General features: G+C 40.7%; 1 non-coding gene across 1 annotated transcript; it reads left to right on the forward strand.

Moving 5' to 3' along the window:
- Positions 1–15,718: 15,718 nt before the first annotated feature.
- On the forward strand, positions 15,719–15,823 carry LOC138986540 (U6 spliceosomal RNA). Its single transcript, XR_011463355.1, has one exon. It is a non-coding gene; the product is annotated as a U6 spliceosomal RNA (small nuclear RNA).
- Positions 15,824–17,242: the final 1,419 nt, after the last annotated feature.

Here is a 17,242-nt window from a genome sequence, read left to right on the forward strand (position 1 = left end):
CCAACATGCAAAGAAAGTGTGAGAAGCAGTGATTTGGCTGGACGCTCCCAAGGTGGTTCCCAACCCTGGCTGCACTTGAGAAGTTTTTACAGAGCTGGGGTATTTTTAGTAGTCCTCATAGCAGGATTGGAAAGAAGATGACAGATGGAAAACAGAAGCTACTCTTCTCCAGTCACTACTGTGTAAGAAAAAGCCCAACAAGGGCTTTTCCCAATACTAGACTTTTTCAGTTTGAGTTCTAGGAAGGGAGACAGGCAGAGGGGAATCTAAAGGGCTACAGGGAGGAAGAGAGGAAGTTGAAGAATGATAAGCCAATGGATTCTTCTCTTATTTCCCCTCAGGATGAGGGAATCTGTGGCTGGCCAGGATGTCTGTCTCTTGTCCAGGCTAATTTTATTCTGTAAGTTTATCAAGAGTTTAAGAGCAATAATCAGGGGCCATAAAGCCTCAAAGGTCTCAGAAAGCACAAGGCAGGGGAATGACAGGTGTGCTTTGACCATTCTTAACAAAGTCCCTTTCCTCGTTCTGCATCCCAGGCAAGGAAGGTGGCTTTATTTAAAAATCTATAGCAAGAAACCCCCATACTAATCAAGTTACACTTCTCACTATCACAACCTACAGTTGCCATTTTAAGAAACACTATGCTGTGAGCACAAGACGATTGGGTTAAGTGGCCTGCAAATGTGGCCCCAAATACTTGTCACAGATGTATTCTAACAACTGTATCCAACAATCTGTTTAGCAGTTTCCTGTGCTTTGATTTCTTCTATTACAAAGTGCTGCTTGTGGGGCTGCTGGGTTCAAGGGAATCAAAGAGACCTGTCAGGTACTGCAGAAAGTCTCTTTGGAAAACTTTAAATTAAAAAGGATAGTGTATGTAAATTCAATTGATGCATTTATTGGAGGTATATCAAGTTAGAATAATGCTAGTGGCTGTGATAATAAACCCAAAATGTACAGTAGTTTAAAATGATAGAAGCTTATTTGTCCCTCACATGAAGTCCAAAGTAGCTGTTCTAACTGGAGACTCAGGGCCTAGGACTCAGGCTCACTCCATCTTCAGGCACTGCCACCTTAAACATATGCCTTTCAAGACTGCCGTGTTTGTCTGTGTCAAGACGGTGGTGTGATGGATCCTATGTGGAAGGCTTTTATAGGTCAGACCTGAAAAAGGCACATATTGCTCCTGACCACATCTCATTAGCTAGAATTCAGAGCCTTGGCCACATCAAGCCATGAGGGAGGTTGGAAAATGTAGACTAGCTATATGCCCAAAAGAAGAAATTGGTTCAGTAACCATTTTTACCACAGTGGATCAAAAAATGGGATAGAAAGGATGTGGTACATATATACAATGGAATATTACTCAGCCATTAAAAAGAATGAAATGATGCCATTTGCAGCAACATGGATGGACCTAGAGACTGTCATACTGAGTGAAGTAAGTCAGAGAAGGAGAAATGTCATGTGACATCTCTTAAATGTGGAATCTAAAATGAAATGATACAAATGAACTTACTTACAAAACAGAAAGAGATTCGCAGACTTAGAAAACAAACTTATGGTTGCCAGGGAGAAGGAATGGCTAGGGAGTTTTGGAAATGTACACACCGCTATATGCAAAATGGATAACCACCAAGGACTTATTATATAGCACATGGAACTCTGCTCAATGTTATGTGCTAGCCTGGATAGAAGGGGAGTTTGGGAGAAAATGGATACATGTATATATATGGCTGAGTCTCTTCGATGTTCACCTGAAACTACCACAACATTGTCAATCAGCTATACTCCAATATAAAATAAATAAAAAGTTTAAAGTTTGAAAATAAAATGGGATAGAACACAATAGAATCGATCAACTGCATTTGACCTGGCAGACAGGAAGCTTAGTATAACTTTGGAAAAGCCTTATTTCAGTCACATATATTTGTATACCTGCACATATATACTGGGTTGAAGTATAAAATGTCTTTCTTATGCAGGATCATGATCAAAAGCTAAAGCTATTCTACCAGAGAAAGAGATCCCCATAGACAACATTAGAAGAGACAGCAAAAGGAGAAAAGGAGGGCTCAGGCCCTGAAGGGGATTTTAAATCTTGAGAAACTGGGCAAGTGTGAGAATGCTTAAATATTCATAAATGACAGCAACATCTAAACACCAGACACAGCTGTGTGGACTGGGCTGAGCCTGAGAAACATTGGCATAAGAGTCAGGTGAACTTAGGTGCCCATTTTACATCCCCCCCGAATAGCAGCCTGCCCCCAGTCTCCAGGTACCTCACCTGTGCCCAGGCGTGCCAAGGATGAGGGAATAATTTAGTTGTTCCCAGTAGAATAGGCATGGAAAAAGCATCATGAATTGAAAGAACTAGGCTGTTAAAGTTGGATAAAGGGCTGCATTCTTCATTTTAGGGCAAAGACTCTGCTCTCACTATAACTTTAAATCATATCACATATTGAAACAGAGAAGGACCCTATGGTCTTTGCCACACCTTCCGCACTATGCCCTCTGCTTGCCTTTTGCCTGTAGAAGATTTTAGCCAAAGAATAAGTTTACTCAGAGAAATTCTGCTGCTGCTGCTGCTGCTGCTAAGTCGCTTCAGTCATGTCCAACTCTATGCGACCTCATAGACAGCAGCCCACCAGGCTCCCCCATCCCTGGGATTATCCAGGCAAGAACACTGGAGTGGGTTGCCATTTCCTTTTCCAATGCACGAAAGTGAAAAATGAAAGTGAAGTCACTCAGTCGTGTCCGACTCTTTGCAACCCCATGGACTGCAGCCCACGAGGCTCCTCCATCCATGGGATTTTCCAGGCAAGAGTACTGGAGTGGGGTGCCATTGCCTTCTCCGAATCAGAGAAATGAGAACATATAAAACAAAGGAAAACAGTCAAAGGAGACCAAATAATAATAATGTAGTCATTAAGCATAATCAAAGACCTTTAGTTCCTTCTCAAGGGCTATAGATAATATTCTGAGCAACATCCTGTGAGCTGTCTTATAGATACTAAAACCCCAGGTGGGAAAGTTAACTACATGATGACCAGACTCTAACCAGGACATGAGCTACCACAATTCAGAGAACTGATCTCAAAGAAATGGAAACAAACAGACCCTTTTGGAACTGATAATTAACTGTACCTAAAACGACCAAGATGATGCTGGTCAGATCACTGATGACCGATTTGAAGATGACTGTCAGAGCTGACTGTGCTGTTTGTGCATGTAGTCCCCTCCCCCACTTCCGTCTATAAAAGCTCTTGCCCCACTGGTTGCCAATGGGCAGGGGGCTTTAGGCAGCATAGTTGGCCTTTGGACAGACTTCTGCCATGCATTCCACACCTCTCCCCAGTTGCCAGCATCTGAAATAAAGCAAACTTTCCTTTCCACCAACCTGGTCTGCTTATTGGCTTTTGAACAGTGAGTAGCCAGGCCCTACCACACTCTTTCGGTAACAATATCACATGAAGAGACACTCTAGCCATGCTCCATGGTGATCACAATGCTGGCCTCTGTGGCGAGACACAGGAGAGGTGGAATGCTAGAAAGATCCAAAAGTATAGAGAATTCTTAGCATAAATGGAATGAATGGAGCCAAGTTCATGTATTTTGAAAAAACTTGATATAGGAAATTATTTCAGTGGGTTTTTCTTGGGAGAAACAGGGCATGCAGTTGACCCTTGAACAACACAGGTTTGAACTACCTAGGTACCCTGGTCAGTGAATTTTTTTTCAATAAATATATACTACAGTATTACACAATCTGGGGTTGGTTGAATCTCTGGATGTGGACTTGCAGCTGTGAATACAGAGGGTTGACTATAAACTTTTGGATGAATTTTTGACCAAGGTGGGGAAGAGGATATTAGCAGCCCTAAGCCCTTCATTGTTAAGGTCAGCTGTAGCTTGGCAAAATACAGCAGAAATGACATTTTGAGTGTAGGGACCCTGTGGTGAGCCATAGAGCATGGTTTAGAGTTGAAGTCAGCATACCTATATTTGAGGCCCAAAGAGATAGTTTAGTTTTCCCATGATACATATAAGGAAACTCAGAGTCATAGAGGTTATATCCAAGGTCTTTCAGCTCATAGGTGGAACTGGCACTCAAAAAGTAGGATCAATAATGGGAAATGACAAGAATCTACCATGCAGGGGATTCCCTGGTGGCCCAGTGAATCCACCTGCCAATGCAGGGGACATGGGTTCAATCCCTGGTCTGGGAAGATCTCATATGCTGCAAAGAAATTAAACGCTCACACCACAACTACTGAGCCCGCTCCCTAGAGCTTGTGCTCTGCAACAAGAGAAGCCACCACAATGAGAAGCCCAAGCATGGCCACTGGAGAGTAGCCTCCACTCTCTGCAACTAGAGAAAAGCTCACATGCAACCATGAAGACCCAGCGCAGACAAAATAAATTAATAGTTAAAAAAAATAAAGTATACAATACAATGATTTTTTTAAAAAGGAAAGAAAAGAATCTACCCAGCAGGATTGTCTAGCTCAGGGCAAAACATGCTGTTCAGTTCAGTTCAGTTCAGTCGCTCACTCGTTTCTGACTCTTTGCAACCCCATGAACCACAGCACGCCAGGCCTCCCTGTCCACTACCAACTCCTGGAGTCCACCCAAACCCATGTCCATTGTGTCCGAGATACCATCCAACCATCTCATTCTCTGTTGTCCCCTTCTCCTGCCCTCAATCTTTCTCAGCATCACGGTCTTTTCAAATGAGTCAGCTCTCTGCATCAGGTGGCCGAAGCATTGGAGTTTCAGCTTCAACATCAGTCCCTCCAATGAACACCCTGGACTGATCTCCTTTAGGATGGACTGGTTGGATCCCCTTGCAGTCCAAGGGACGCTCAAGAGTCTTCTACAACAACACAGTTCAAAAGCATCAATTCTTCGGCACTCAGCTTTCTTCACAGTCCAACTCTCACATCCATACATGACCACGGGAAAAACCATAGCCTTGACTAGACGGACCTTTGTTGCAAAGTAATGTCTCTGCTTTTTAATATGCTGTCTAGGTTGGTCATAACTTTCCTTCCAAGGAGTAAGCGTCTTTTAACTTCATGGCTGCAATCACCATCTGCAGTGATTTTGGAGCCCAGAAAAATAGTCAGCCACTGTTTCCACTGTTTCCCCATCTATTTGACAAGAAGTGATGGGACCGGATGCCATGATCTTAGTTTTCTGAATGTTGAGCTTTAAGCCAACTTTTTCACTCTCCTCTTTCACTTTCATCAAGAGGCTCTTTAGTTCTTCTTCACTTTCTGCCATAAGAGTGGTGTCATCTGCATATCTGAGGTTATTGATATTTCTCCTGGCAATCTTGATTCCAGCTTGTGCTTCCTCCAGCCCAGCATTTCTCATGATGTACTCTGCATATAAGTTAAATAAGCAGGGTGACAATATACAGCCTTGACGTGCTCCTTTTCCTATTTGGAACCAGTCTGTTGTTCCATGTCCAGTTCTAACTGTTCCTTCCTGACCTGCATACAGATTTCTCAAGAGGCAGGTCAGGTGGTCTGGTATTCCCATCTCTTTCAGAATTTTCCACAGTTTATTGTGATCCACACAGTCAAAGGCTTTGGCATAGTCAATAAAGCAGAAATAGATGCTTTTCTGGAACTCTCTTGCTTTTAAGATGATCCAGCAGATGTTGGGAATTTGATTTCTGGTTCCTCTGCCTTCTCTAAAACCAGCTTGAACATCAGGAAGTTCACGGTTCACGTATTGCTGAAGCCTGGCTTGGAGAATTTTGAGCATTACTTTACTAGCGTGTGAGATGTGTGCAATTGTGCATGCACTTTTTGACATTTTTGGCATTGCCTTTCTTTTGGATTGGAATGAAAACTGACCTTTTCCAGTCCTATGGCTACTGCTGAGTTTTCCAAATTTGCTGACATATTGAATGCAGCACTTTCACAGCATCACCTTTTAGGATGTGAAATAGCTCAACTGGAATTCCATTACCTCCACTAGCTTTGTTCGTAGTGATGCTTCCTAAGGCCCACCTGACTTCACATTCCAGGATATCCGGCTCTAGGTGAGTGTGAGTGATCACACCTTTGTGATTATCTGAGTCGTGAAGATCTCTTTTGTACAGTTCTGTGTATTCTTGCCACCTCTTCTTAATATCTTCTGCTTCTGTTAGATCCATACCATTTCTGTCCTTTATTGAGCCTATCTTTGCATGAAATGATCCCTTGGTAGCTCTAATTTTCTTGAAGAGATCTCTAGTCTTTCCCATTCTATTGTTTTCCTCTATTTCTTTGCATTGATTTCTGAGGGAGGCTTTCTTATCTCTCCTTGCTATTCTTTGGAACTCTGCATTCAAATGGGTATATCTTTCCTTTTCTCCTTTGCTTTTCACTTATCTTCTTTTCACAGCTATTTGTAAGGCCTCCTCAGACAGCCATTTTGCTTTTTTCCATTTCTTTTTCTTAGGAATGATCTTGCTCCCTTCTCCTGTACAATGTCATGAACCTCCATCCATAGTTCATCAGGCACTCCGTCTACCATATCTAGTCCCTTAAATCTATTTCTCACTTCCACTGTATAGTCATAAGGGATTTGATTTAGGTCATACCTGAATGGTCTAGTGGTTTTCCCTACTTTCTTCAATTTAAGTCTGAATTTGGCAATAAGGAGTTCATGATCTGAGCCACAGTCAGCTCCTGGTCTTGTTTTTGCTGACTGTATAGAGCTTCTCCATCTTTGGCTGCAAAGGATATAATCAATCTGATTTCGGTGTTGACCATCTGGTGATGTCCATGTGTAGAGTCTTCTCTTGTGTTGTTGGAAGAGGGTTTTTGCTATGACCATTACATTCTCTTGGAAGAACTCTGTTAGCCTTTGCCCTGCTTCATTCTGTCCTCCAAGGCCAAATTTGCCTGTTACTCCATGCTGGGACAGCAGGAAATTCAGATGGTGGCTTAGGGCACCCTAAGGGGTACAATTAACTGTTCCTCCTGAGCATTGGGACTGAGACAACCATCCTTACTAGGTTGCCTTGGGCCCTTGTTTCACCAAGAGCAAAGGATGAGGCAATAGCAAGATGCAAACGTGGTGGACATTCTGTGAAATGCCATCAGTTAGATATATCCTATCTCTCTCCTGCTATACTATATTTCCTTGGGTGTGTGTGTTTGTGTGTGTGTGTGTGTGTGTGTGTATTCCAAAAAAAATTTTTTAAGAATTTAAATCACCTGTAAAACGGGCAGCCAACTCAATTTTTCCAGCCCCTCCCTTTCCCATTTCCCCCTCCCACGACCCACCAGAACAGGGCTGAAGACAGTCACTTCTTAGAAACATTAAAAATACACATTACATCATTCCTCCTCCACCGCTTTCAACCCCCTACAACAAGCCAAGTAATTTGAGCCACTCTGCACAGCCCGCCATAGCCTCCCTTTGGGGTCTGTGTTTTCCCTGTTTATCATACCTGGGAGACTGACAGACATATGTTTTATGATACATTATATATTAGGCGTGGCTAGAGGCTCCATTTCTATTGAAGACAACTAAAGCATTAAGTTAGAGCTGCCTGGACTTCCCCCGCCATTTGTCCTCTGAAGCTCTTCTCTGAGTTGTATTTCTGTCTTTCAGTACGACACTTGCTCACAAAATGGACAGAACTTGGCTGTTAAAAACCTAAGACTCTCTGCTTCTGCAGTATTTTTTTAGAACAGAGCACCGGAGCCCTCTCCTTAAGTTCCTCCAGTTCTCTTGGTTCTGACAATTGCCCGAAATAGACGAGTACTCCCCGAAGCTGCAAAATCACATCTCTCTTTAAAATACCAGCTAAAACAGAGAAAGAGAAAACAAAAACAGGTCTACTTTTTTTTAAATGGGGTTAAGCAAGTTGTTCTCCTTTCAGGCAGCAGTTGGTTATGTGGTTCCTGCATAGTAATTGGTTAAACGCTCACCCTCATTCATAAGACTCATACTTGAGAAGAGTACTGCTTCTCAACATTGTTTTTAAATTTATAAAGATGCCTTTAGACCAATCAGACACTATGTTCCTGCACAGGTAATTAGTAAAATAAGCAAAAGACAGTGCAAAAATTTGAAGCAACATCAGGAAAAACCCAACCTTCATAAACGTTGTAGCCTATGAATTAAGGCTGGTAAGGGGGAAAAAATAACTTCAGTTATTTTATGCAAGTCATTGATTGACTGAAAATACACATCAAAGAATTTCATTTGCATATAGCAGCTCTGGTATCCCAAGAAGCTTTGTGTGGGAAGGGGTTCCCTCTGGCACACACACAGACACTCAGTGACCCCACAACACCACAGGAACCATCACTCCCTCTGACCATGAAGGACGCCCATCTATCTTCACGAGTATATTGATAGGCCAAGAGAGACCACTGACTCAAACAATGGACAAAGAGACTCACAACAATTTATAGATGTATAAATGTGTGAAGAGCAAGAAAAACATATTCCTTAGCAATATGTTTTTCATCTGGAAGCTTTCTCCAGAGGTGGTTTTCCATCCTCTCATCTCCCACAATTAATGTCTAATGAAGGAAAACATTCCCCCTCCCTTCTCAATTTTCCATCCTGAAGACTGTTCTAAAAATGGGTGTGGAAACTCCACCCACACCAGCTTTCCTATTCACTTCCATGTAGAATGGCAGACTTCTAGGGCACCAATCTCATCCTCTGTCTGATTACAAGATGCTCAGTCTCTTTGTGAGTCTCCTTTGAATGTTGATGAGATATTAAAAAGATGGATCTATCAGTGGAACTTGTTCCACCCTTGCCCCACCCAACATGTGCAGCCACTACTCCAAATATGAATCTGTTCTGGGAAGCCTTCCTGTTTGGGTGTTGTCTGTGATGAACACAACCTCAGAAGGTCATTACTGGAGAAGGGCTTCCAGAATTGCTGGTGAGAAGCTTGGTAAATCCTCTTCACCAAAAGCAACAATAAAACTGGACAAAATTGTCAAAAAAACAACCATTCCTGGAATCTCAAAATTGACCGAAGGCAAAAAACAGATGAGCACTTATTTAAAAAAAAAAAAATACTGTTGAATCTCAGTAAGAACAAAGAGAGTTTACTGTGTTTTTGTCTGAAGCTGTTCCTTGCATCCCAGCTCTGAGACACAGGTCACACACACCAGCAGTTTCATTGCTAGAGAAGCTGACATGATTTGGAGTAAGCAGAGGAAAACTCATGCCCAGAGGCACTGTTGAAAACAATAGCAATATTGGCAGCAAATAATCAAAGAAGACCAAAAAAGCTAGTCTGAGTTTGCCATACTGGTTGGGTATACCAGCAGAAAACTAAAAAAGAATTGTCAGTGAGATCTGGGGATCAAGACAACCACAGTCAGCATTGATAAGCTCCCAAACATCCCTGGAGGTCTGAAAGACTATGTGTTCACATTCAGAAAGACTGGAGAAGCCCTTAGTGAACTATTTGTCCTTGGATAAATGTAAAACTGCAAGCACAGAAAGCAAAAGCTGTTAAGGACTTCTACAGTACCTAAACTCTGAATGTCATTTCCCAAACACATAATCCATGGGCAAGGATAAAAGTCCTACTGTTTCAAGGTGATTAAATATAACATCTGAGCAATCTTTGGTTAATCACTAAGTTATGTTAACCAAGGAGCAACCACAGAAAGCCAGGCTTTTTAAAAAATTGGAGTGGGGAGTATTTATCTAAAGAAAACAAAAATACAAATTTGAAAATATATATGCACCTCCATGTTCACTGTACCATTATTTACAATAGCCAAGATATGGAAACAACCTAAGTGTCCATCAATGAATGAACAGATAAAGAAGATGTGATATATATACACATGGCAACCCACTCCAGTACTCTTGCCTGGAAAATCCCATGGACAGAGGAACCTGGTAGGTTACAGTCCATGGGGTTGCAAAGAGTCAGACACAACTGAGTGACTTCACTTTCTTTCTTATACATACATACACATATATACAAAGATTATTAATAATAGTAAATACAAATACTATTCAGCCATAAGAAAGAGTGAGATCGTGCCATTTGCAATAACATGGATGGAGCTTGGGGGCATTATGCTAAGTAAAATAGTAATATCAGATCAGATCAGATCAGATCAGTTGCTCAGTCGTGTCCGACTCTTTGTGACCCCATGAATCGCAGCACACCAGGCCTCCCTGTCCATCACCAACTCCCAGAGTTCACTGAGACTCACGTCCATCAAGTCAGTGATGCCATCCAGCCATCTCATCCTCTGTCATCCCCTTCTCCTCCTGCCCCCAATCCCTCCCAGCATCAGAGTCTTTTCCAATTAGTCAACTCTTCGCGTGAGGTGGCCAAAGTACTGGAGTTTCATCTTTAGCATCATTCCATAGAGAGGAATACAAATACCATATGATCTCACTTATACAGAGAATTTTAAAAAATGAGCTCATAGATACAAAGAAAAGATTGGCAATTGACAGAGATGGGGTTGATGGGTGGGTGAAATGGGTGGAACGGAGTCAAATGGTTCTACCATCCAGTTATAAATAAATAAGTTATAGGGATGTAATATACAGCATTGTGACTGTGGTTAATAATACTGTACAGAATATTTGAAAGTTGCTAAGGCAGTAATGGTCCTCATCACAAGAAAAAACATTGTAACTATGTATGTATGGTGATGTTAATTAACCAGACTTATTATAATGATCACTTCAAAATATATACAAATATCAAATAATTATGTTGTACACATGACACTAATTTTACATGTTAGTTATACCTCAATTTTTAAAAAGAATTTTTTTGTTTTTTTAAATTAATTTATTTATTTTAATTGGAGGCTAATTACAATATTGTAGTGGTTTTTGCCATACATTGACATGAATCAGCCATGGGTGTACATGTGTTCCCCATCCTGAACCCCCCTCCCACCTCCCTCCCCATCCCATCCCTCAGGGTCATCCCAGTGCAGCAGCCCTGAGCACCCTGTATCATGTGTCAAACCTGGACTGTTGATCTATTTCACATATGATAATATACATGTTTCAATGCTGTTCTCTCAAATCATCCCACCCTAGCCTTCTCCCACAGAGTCCAAAAGACTGTTCTTTACATCTGTGTCTCTTTTGCTGTCTCAAATATAGGGTCATTATTACCATCTTTCTAAATTCCATATATATGCATTAATATATGGTATTGGTGTTTTTCTTTGTGACTTACTTCACTCTGTATAATAGGCTCCAGTTTCATCCACCTCATTAGAACTGATTCAAATGCATTCTTTTTATAGCTGAGTAATATTCCATTGTGTATATGTACCACAGCTTTCTTATCCATTCATCTGTTGATGGATGTCTAGGTTGCTTCCATGTCCTGGCTATTGTAGACAGTGCTGCGATGAACACTGGGGTACATGTCTCTCTTTCAGTTCTGGTTTCCTCGGTGTGTATGCCCAGCAGTGGGATTGCTGGATCGTATGGCAGTTCTATTTCCAAAGAAGACATACAGATGGCTAACACATGAAAAGACGCTCAACATCACTCATTATCAGGGAAATGCAAATCAAAACCACAATGAGGTACCATCTCACGCTGGTCAGAATGGCTACTATCCAAAAGTCTGCAAGCAATAAATGCTGGAGATGGTGTGGAGAAAAGGGAACCCTCTTACACTGTTGGTGGGAATGCAAACTAGTACAGCCACAACGGAGAACAGTGTGGAGATTCCTTAAAAAACTGGAAAAAGAATTATTTTCTTAAAATATTGAGTATACACATCAGTGATTGCACACTACTAGGGAAATATATTTAGTTCAGGCACATTGCTAAATAAATAAACAAAAAACAAAAACAGCAAAAACAAACCCAGGGGAGAGGATAATAAGAATCCAGAGATGCTACCATACATTATTGAAAATGTCCAGTTTTCAACAAAAAGGCAAGCACAAAACAAAAACAGGACAGTGTGACCCATACACAAGAAAAGACAGGCAATAGAAACTATCTCTGAAAGATCTTAGATGATGGACTTACCAGACAAAGAATTCAAAGCAGGTATTACAAATATGTTCTAAGAACTAAAGAAAATGATGTTTAAAGAATTAAAAGGAAAAATAACAATAATGACTCATCAAATACAGAATATCAATAAAGAGACAAAAATTATTTTTAAAGGACTGTTTTCAAATTCTGGAGTTTAAAACTACAATAACTGAAATAAGAAATTCACTCATTTCAGGGATTCAAACATTTAAACTGGCAGAAGAAAGAATCAGCAAACTTGAAGGTAAATCAATGGAAATTGTCCAGTCCAAAGAACAGAAAGAAAATGTACTGAAGAAATTTTAGCAAAATTTGTGGTGTTGGAGAAGACTCTTGAGAGTCCCTTGGACTGCAAGGAGATCCAACCAGTCCATTCTGAAGGAGATCAGCCCTGGGATTTCTTTGGAAGGAATGATGCTAAAGCTGAAACTCCAGTACTTTGGCCACCTCATGCGAAGAGTTGACTCATTGGAAAAGACTCTGATGCTGGGAGGGATTGGGGGAAGGAGGAGAAGGAGACGACAGAGGATGAGATGGCTGGATGGCATCACTGACTCGATGGACGTGAGTCTGAGTGAACTCCGGGAGTTGGTGATGGACAGGGAGGCCTGGCGTGCTGCGATTCATGGGGTCACAAAGAGTCGGACACGACTGAGCAACTGATCTGATCTGATCTGAGAGATCTGAGACACATCATAAAGTGTACCGACATATGTGTTCCTGGAGTTCAAGAAGAGAAACAAAAAGGAACAGAAAGAAACATTTGAAGACATAATGGCTAAAAATACTTCTTGTTCACTCACTAACTCATGTCCAACTCTTTGCAACCCCATGGACTGCAGCAGGCCACACTTCCCTGTCCTTCACCATCTCCTAGAGCTTGCTCAAATACATGTTCATTGAGTCAGTGATGTCATCCAACCATCTCATCCTGTCATCCCTTTCTCCTCCTGCCCTCAATCTTTCCCAGCATCAGGGTCTTTTGCAATGAATTGGCTCTTCACATCAGGTGCACAAAGTATTGGCGCTTCAGCTTCAGCATCCATCTTTCCAATGAATATTTAGGGTTGATTTCCTTTAGGATTGAATGGTTTGACCTCCTTGCTGTCCAAAGAGTCTTCTCCAGCACCGCAATTCAAAAGCTTCAATCCTTCAGCATTCAGCCTTCTTTATGGTCCAACTCTCACATCAGTACATGATTAATGGAAAAACCATAGCTTTGACTATACAGACCTCTGTCAGCAAGTGATGTCTCTGCTTTTTAATATGCTGTCTATGCTTGTCATAGCTTTTCTTCCAAGGAGTAAGCATCTTTTAATTTTGTGGCTGGAGTCATCATCCACAGTGATTTCGGAGCCCAAAAAAAACCAAAATCTGCCACTGTTTCTATTTTTTCCCCTTCTATTTGCCATGAAGTGATGGGACTGCATGCCATGTTCTTCGTTTTTTGAATGCTGAGCTTCAAGCCAGCTTTTTCACTCTCGTCTTTCACCCTCATCATGAGGCTCTTAAGTTCCTCTTTGTTTTCTGCCATTAGATTGGTATTATCTGCACATCTGAGCTTATTCATATTTCTCCCAGCAATCTTGATTCCAGCTTGTGATTCATCCAGCCTGGCATTTCACATGATGTACTTTGCATAGAAGTTAAATAAGCAGGGTGACAATATACAGCCTTGACATTCTCCTTTCCCAATTTTGAACCAGTCCATTGTTTCATGTCCAGTTCTAACTGTTGCTTCTTGACCTGCATACAGGTTTCTCAGGAGGCAGGTAAGGTGCTTTGGTATTTCCATCTCTTTAAGAATTTTCCACAGTTTGTTGTGATCTACACAATCAGAGGCTTTCACATAGTCAGTGAAGCACAAGTAATTTTTTTAAATTCCCTTGCTTTTTTGATGATCCAACAGATATTGGCAATTTGATCTCTGGTTCCTCTGCCTTTTCTAAATCCAGCTTGTACATTTGGAAGTTCTTGGCTGACATATTGTTGAAGCCTAGCTTGAAGGATTTTGAGCATCACCCTGCTAGCGTATGAAATGAGTGCAATTGTACAGTACTCTGAACATTCTTTGGCATTGTCTTTCTTTTGGATTGGAATGAAAACTGACCTTTTCCAGTCCTGTGGCCATGGCTGAATTTTCCAAATTTGCTGGCATACTGAGTGCAGCACTTTCACAGCATTATCTTTTAGGATATGAAATAGCTCAGCCGGAATTCCATCTACTCCACTAGCTTTGTTCATAGTTAGGCTTCCCAAGGCCCACTTGACTTCACACTCCATGATGTCTGGCTCCAGGCAAGTGACCACACCATCATGGTTATCTGGGTCATAATGACCTTTTTTGTATAGTTCTTCTGTGTATTCCTGCTTCCTCTTCTTCATCTCTTCTGCTTCTGTTATGTTCTTGCTGTTTCTGTCCTTTATTGTGCCCATCTTTGCATGAAATGTTGTCTTGGTATCTCCAATTTTCTTGAAGAGATCGCTAGTCTTTCCCATTCTATTGTTTTCCTCTATTTCTTTGGACTGTTCACTTAAGAAAGCTTTCTTATCTCTCCATGCTATTCTCTGGAACTCTGCATTCCTTGATCAAAAACATTAATCTACACATTCAAAAAGCTAAATGAACTCCAAACAGAGGGAAAAAAAATCCACACTGAGATACAGCATAGTCAAAGTGCTGAGAGCCAAAAAAAAAAGAGAGAAAATATAAAGTAGCAAGATAAAAACAATCCATCACATACAATGGGAAGGGGACTCAATAGTTTAACATCAAAAATGGTGAAAGCCCAGAAAGCCCAAAGTTGTTGTTGTTTAGTCAGTAAGTCATGTCCAAATCTTTCATGACCCTGTGGACTGTAGCCCCCAGGCTACTCTGTTCATGGGATTTCCCAGGCAAGAATACTGAAGTGAGTTGTCATTCTTTCCCCAGGGGATCTTCCTGACCTAGGGATTGAACCCTCACCTTCTGCATTGACAGGAGAATTCTTTACCACTGAGCCACCAGGGAAGCCCATACTTGATGTACTGAAAGAAGAAAAAAATCAACCAAGAATCCCATATCTGGCAAAACTATATTTCAAAAATGAATGTAAAATAAAGACATTCCCAGATAAAGATGATTTGCCTTATAAAGAATACTAAAGGAAATTCTTCAGGCTGAAAAGAAATGGCACTAGATAGTAATTCATAGCCACACAAAGAAATAAAGAGCATGAGTAAAGGTAATAATGTAGTTCAATAAAAGAGATAGTATAAAGAGTTTTTCTCTTTTCTTCTCAACATATTTAAAAAAGAACTGCATAAAGAATAGTTATAATTGGAGGAATATAGCATATAAAGAAGCAATATATAAGACAATAATATCACAAAGGGGGGAGAGGGAATAGAGCTATATTGGAGTAGTTTCTATATTTTACTGAAATGAAGTTAGAATTATCTGAAATAGATTGCTTTTAGTTAAGAAGCATATTGTAATTCCTCCAGAAGAACCACTAAGGAAATCATTCCAAAAATATAATTAAAAACAAAAAACAAAGGCATTTAAAGAGTACACCAGAAAAAAATTATTTAATACAAAAAAGGTAGTAAAGAAGGAATACAGGAACAAAAAGACATGATACACAGCAAATACATAAAAATTGAGAGATATGATACAAATACATTAAAACCTACATTAAAAATAAATTATTATGTGCACTTTGGCATCACATACACAAAAGTGGCAATGAGATGGAAAAGATTAGCCTGGCCCCTGTGCAGGGATGATATGCAAATTCATAGCGTTCCATATTTTTTTGAGTGAAAAGCCTAATCCTGAATTATTACATAATGCATGGTTCTCTTTACATAACATTTTTGAAATGACAAAATTTTACAAACAGAGGTCAGGTTAGTGCTTGCCAAGGGTCAGGGAGGGGCAAGGGTGGTGGCGGCAGGGAAATGGGAGTGATTATAAGAGAGCAACAGGAGCGATCTTGTAGTGTTGGAACTGCTCAGTACCTTGAAAGGTGATGAAATTGTAATAAAAACCCACAGCCTTCCACTCCACCCCCTACACACACACCCACACACACCCACACACACACAAATGAGTATAAATAAAACTAGGAAAATCTGACTAAGACCTGTGGATCTTATCAATGTCAATATCGAGGTTACATTATTACAACTTAGTTTTGCAAAACGCTGTGCTGTGCTGTACTTAGTCGCTCAGCTGTGTCTGACTCTTTGCAACCCCATGGACTGCAGCCTCTAGGCTCCTCTGTCCATGGCGATTCTCCAGGCAAGAATATGGGAGTAGGTTGCCATGCCCTCCTCCAGGGGATCTTCCCAGCCCAGGGATCGAATCCAGGTTTCCCACATTGCAGGTGGGTTCCTTACCATCTGAGCCACAAGGGAAGCCCAAGAATACTGGAGTGGGTAGCCTATCCCTTCTACAGGTGAACTTCCTGACCCAGAAATCAAACCAGGGTCTCCCACATTGCAGGTGGATCTTTACCAGCTGAGCCACACAAGGGAAGCCCAAGAATAACTGGAGTGGGTAGCCTATCCCTTCTCCAGGGGATCTTTCAAACCCAGGAATTGAACCAGGGTTTCCTACATTGCAAGAGGATTTTTTACCAGCTGAGCTACCAGGGAAGCCCTTGCAAAATGCTACCACTGGAGAAAACGAGGCAAAGCGTACCAGGGACCACACTGTATTATTTCTTAGACCTCCATGTGTCAATGGGATGTTACAGAGAAATGAAAACCTTTACAACAAATGTCACTGGGACAACTGGATATCCATATGGAAAAAGATTAATTTAGATGCTTTCCTCATGTTATCCACAAAAAATTAACTCACAGTACAAATTTAAGAGCTAAAAGTATAAAACTTTCTGAAGAAAATACAGGAAAAGATTTTTACGTCCTCGAGTAAGGCCAAGAATTCTTAGCTACCACATCAAAAATACAACCAATAGAAGAAAAATGATAAATTTCACTTTATAAAAATGTAAAACTTTGCTCTTCAAAAATTACTTTTAAGAAAATTAAAAGACAAACCACAAACTGAGATCAAATATTGGGCAAATTATATATCTGATAAAAGATTTGTACCCAGAGTATATATAGAACTCTTACAACACAACAACAGAAGACAAACAACCCAGTTAAATTTTTGGCAAAAGTTTTGAATGAATGTTTCAGGAAAGAAATATATAAATAACTAACA

The sequence above is a fragment of the Bos mutus genome, chromosome X, assembly GCF_027580195.1.
Source record: "Bos mutus isolate GX-2022 chromosome X, NWIPB_WYAK_1.1, whole genome shotgun sequence".
NCBI classification, from domain to species: Eukaryota; Metazoa; Chordata; class Mammalia; order Artiodactyla; family Bovidae; genus Bos; species Bos mutus.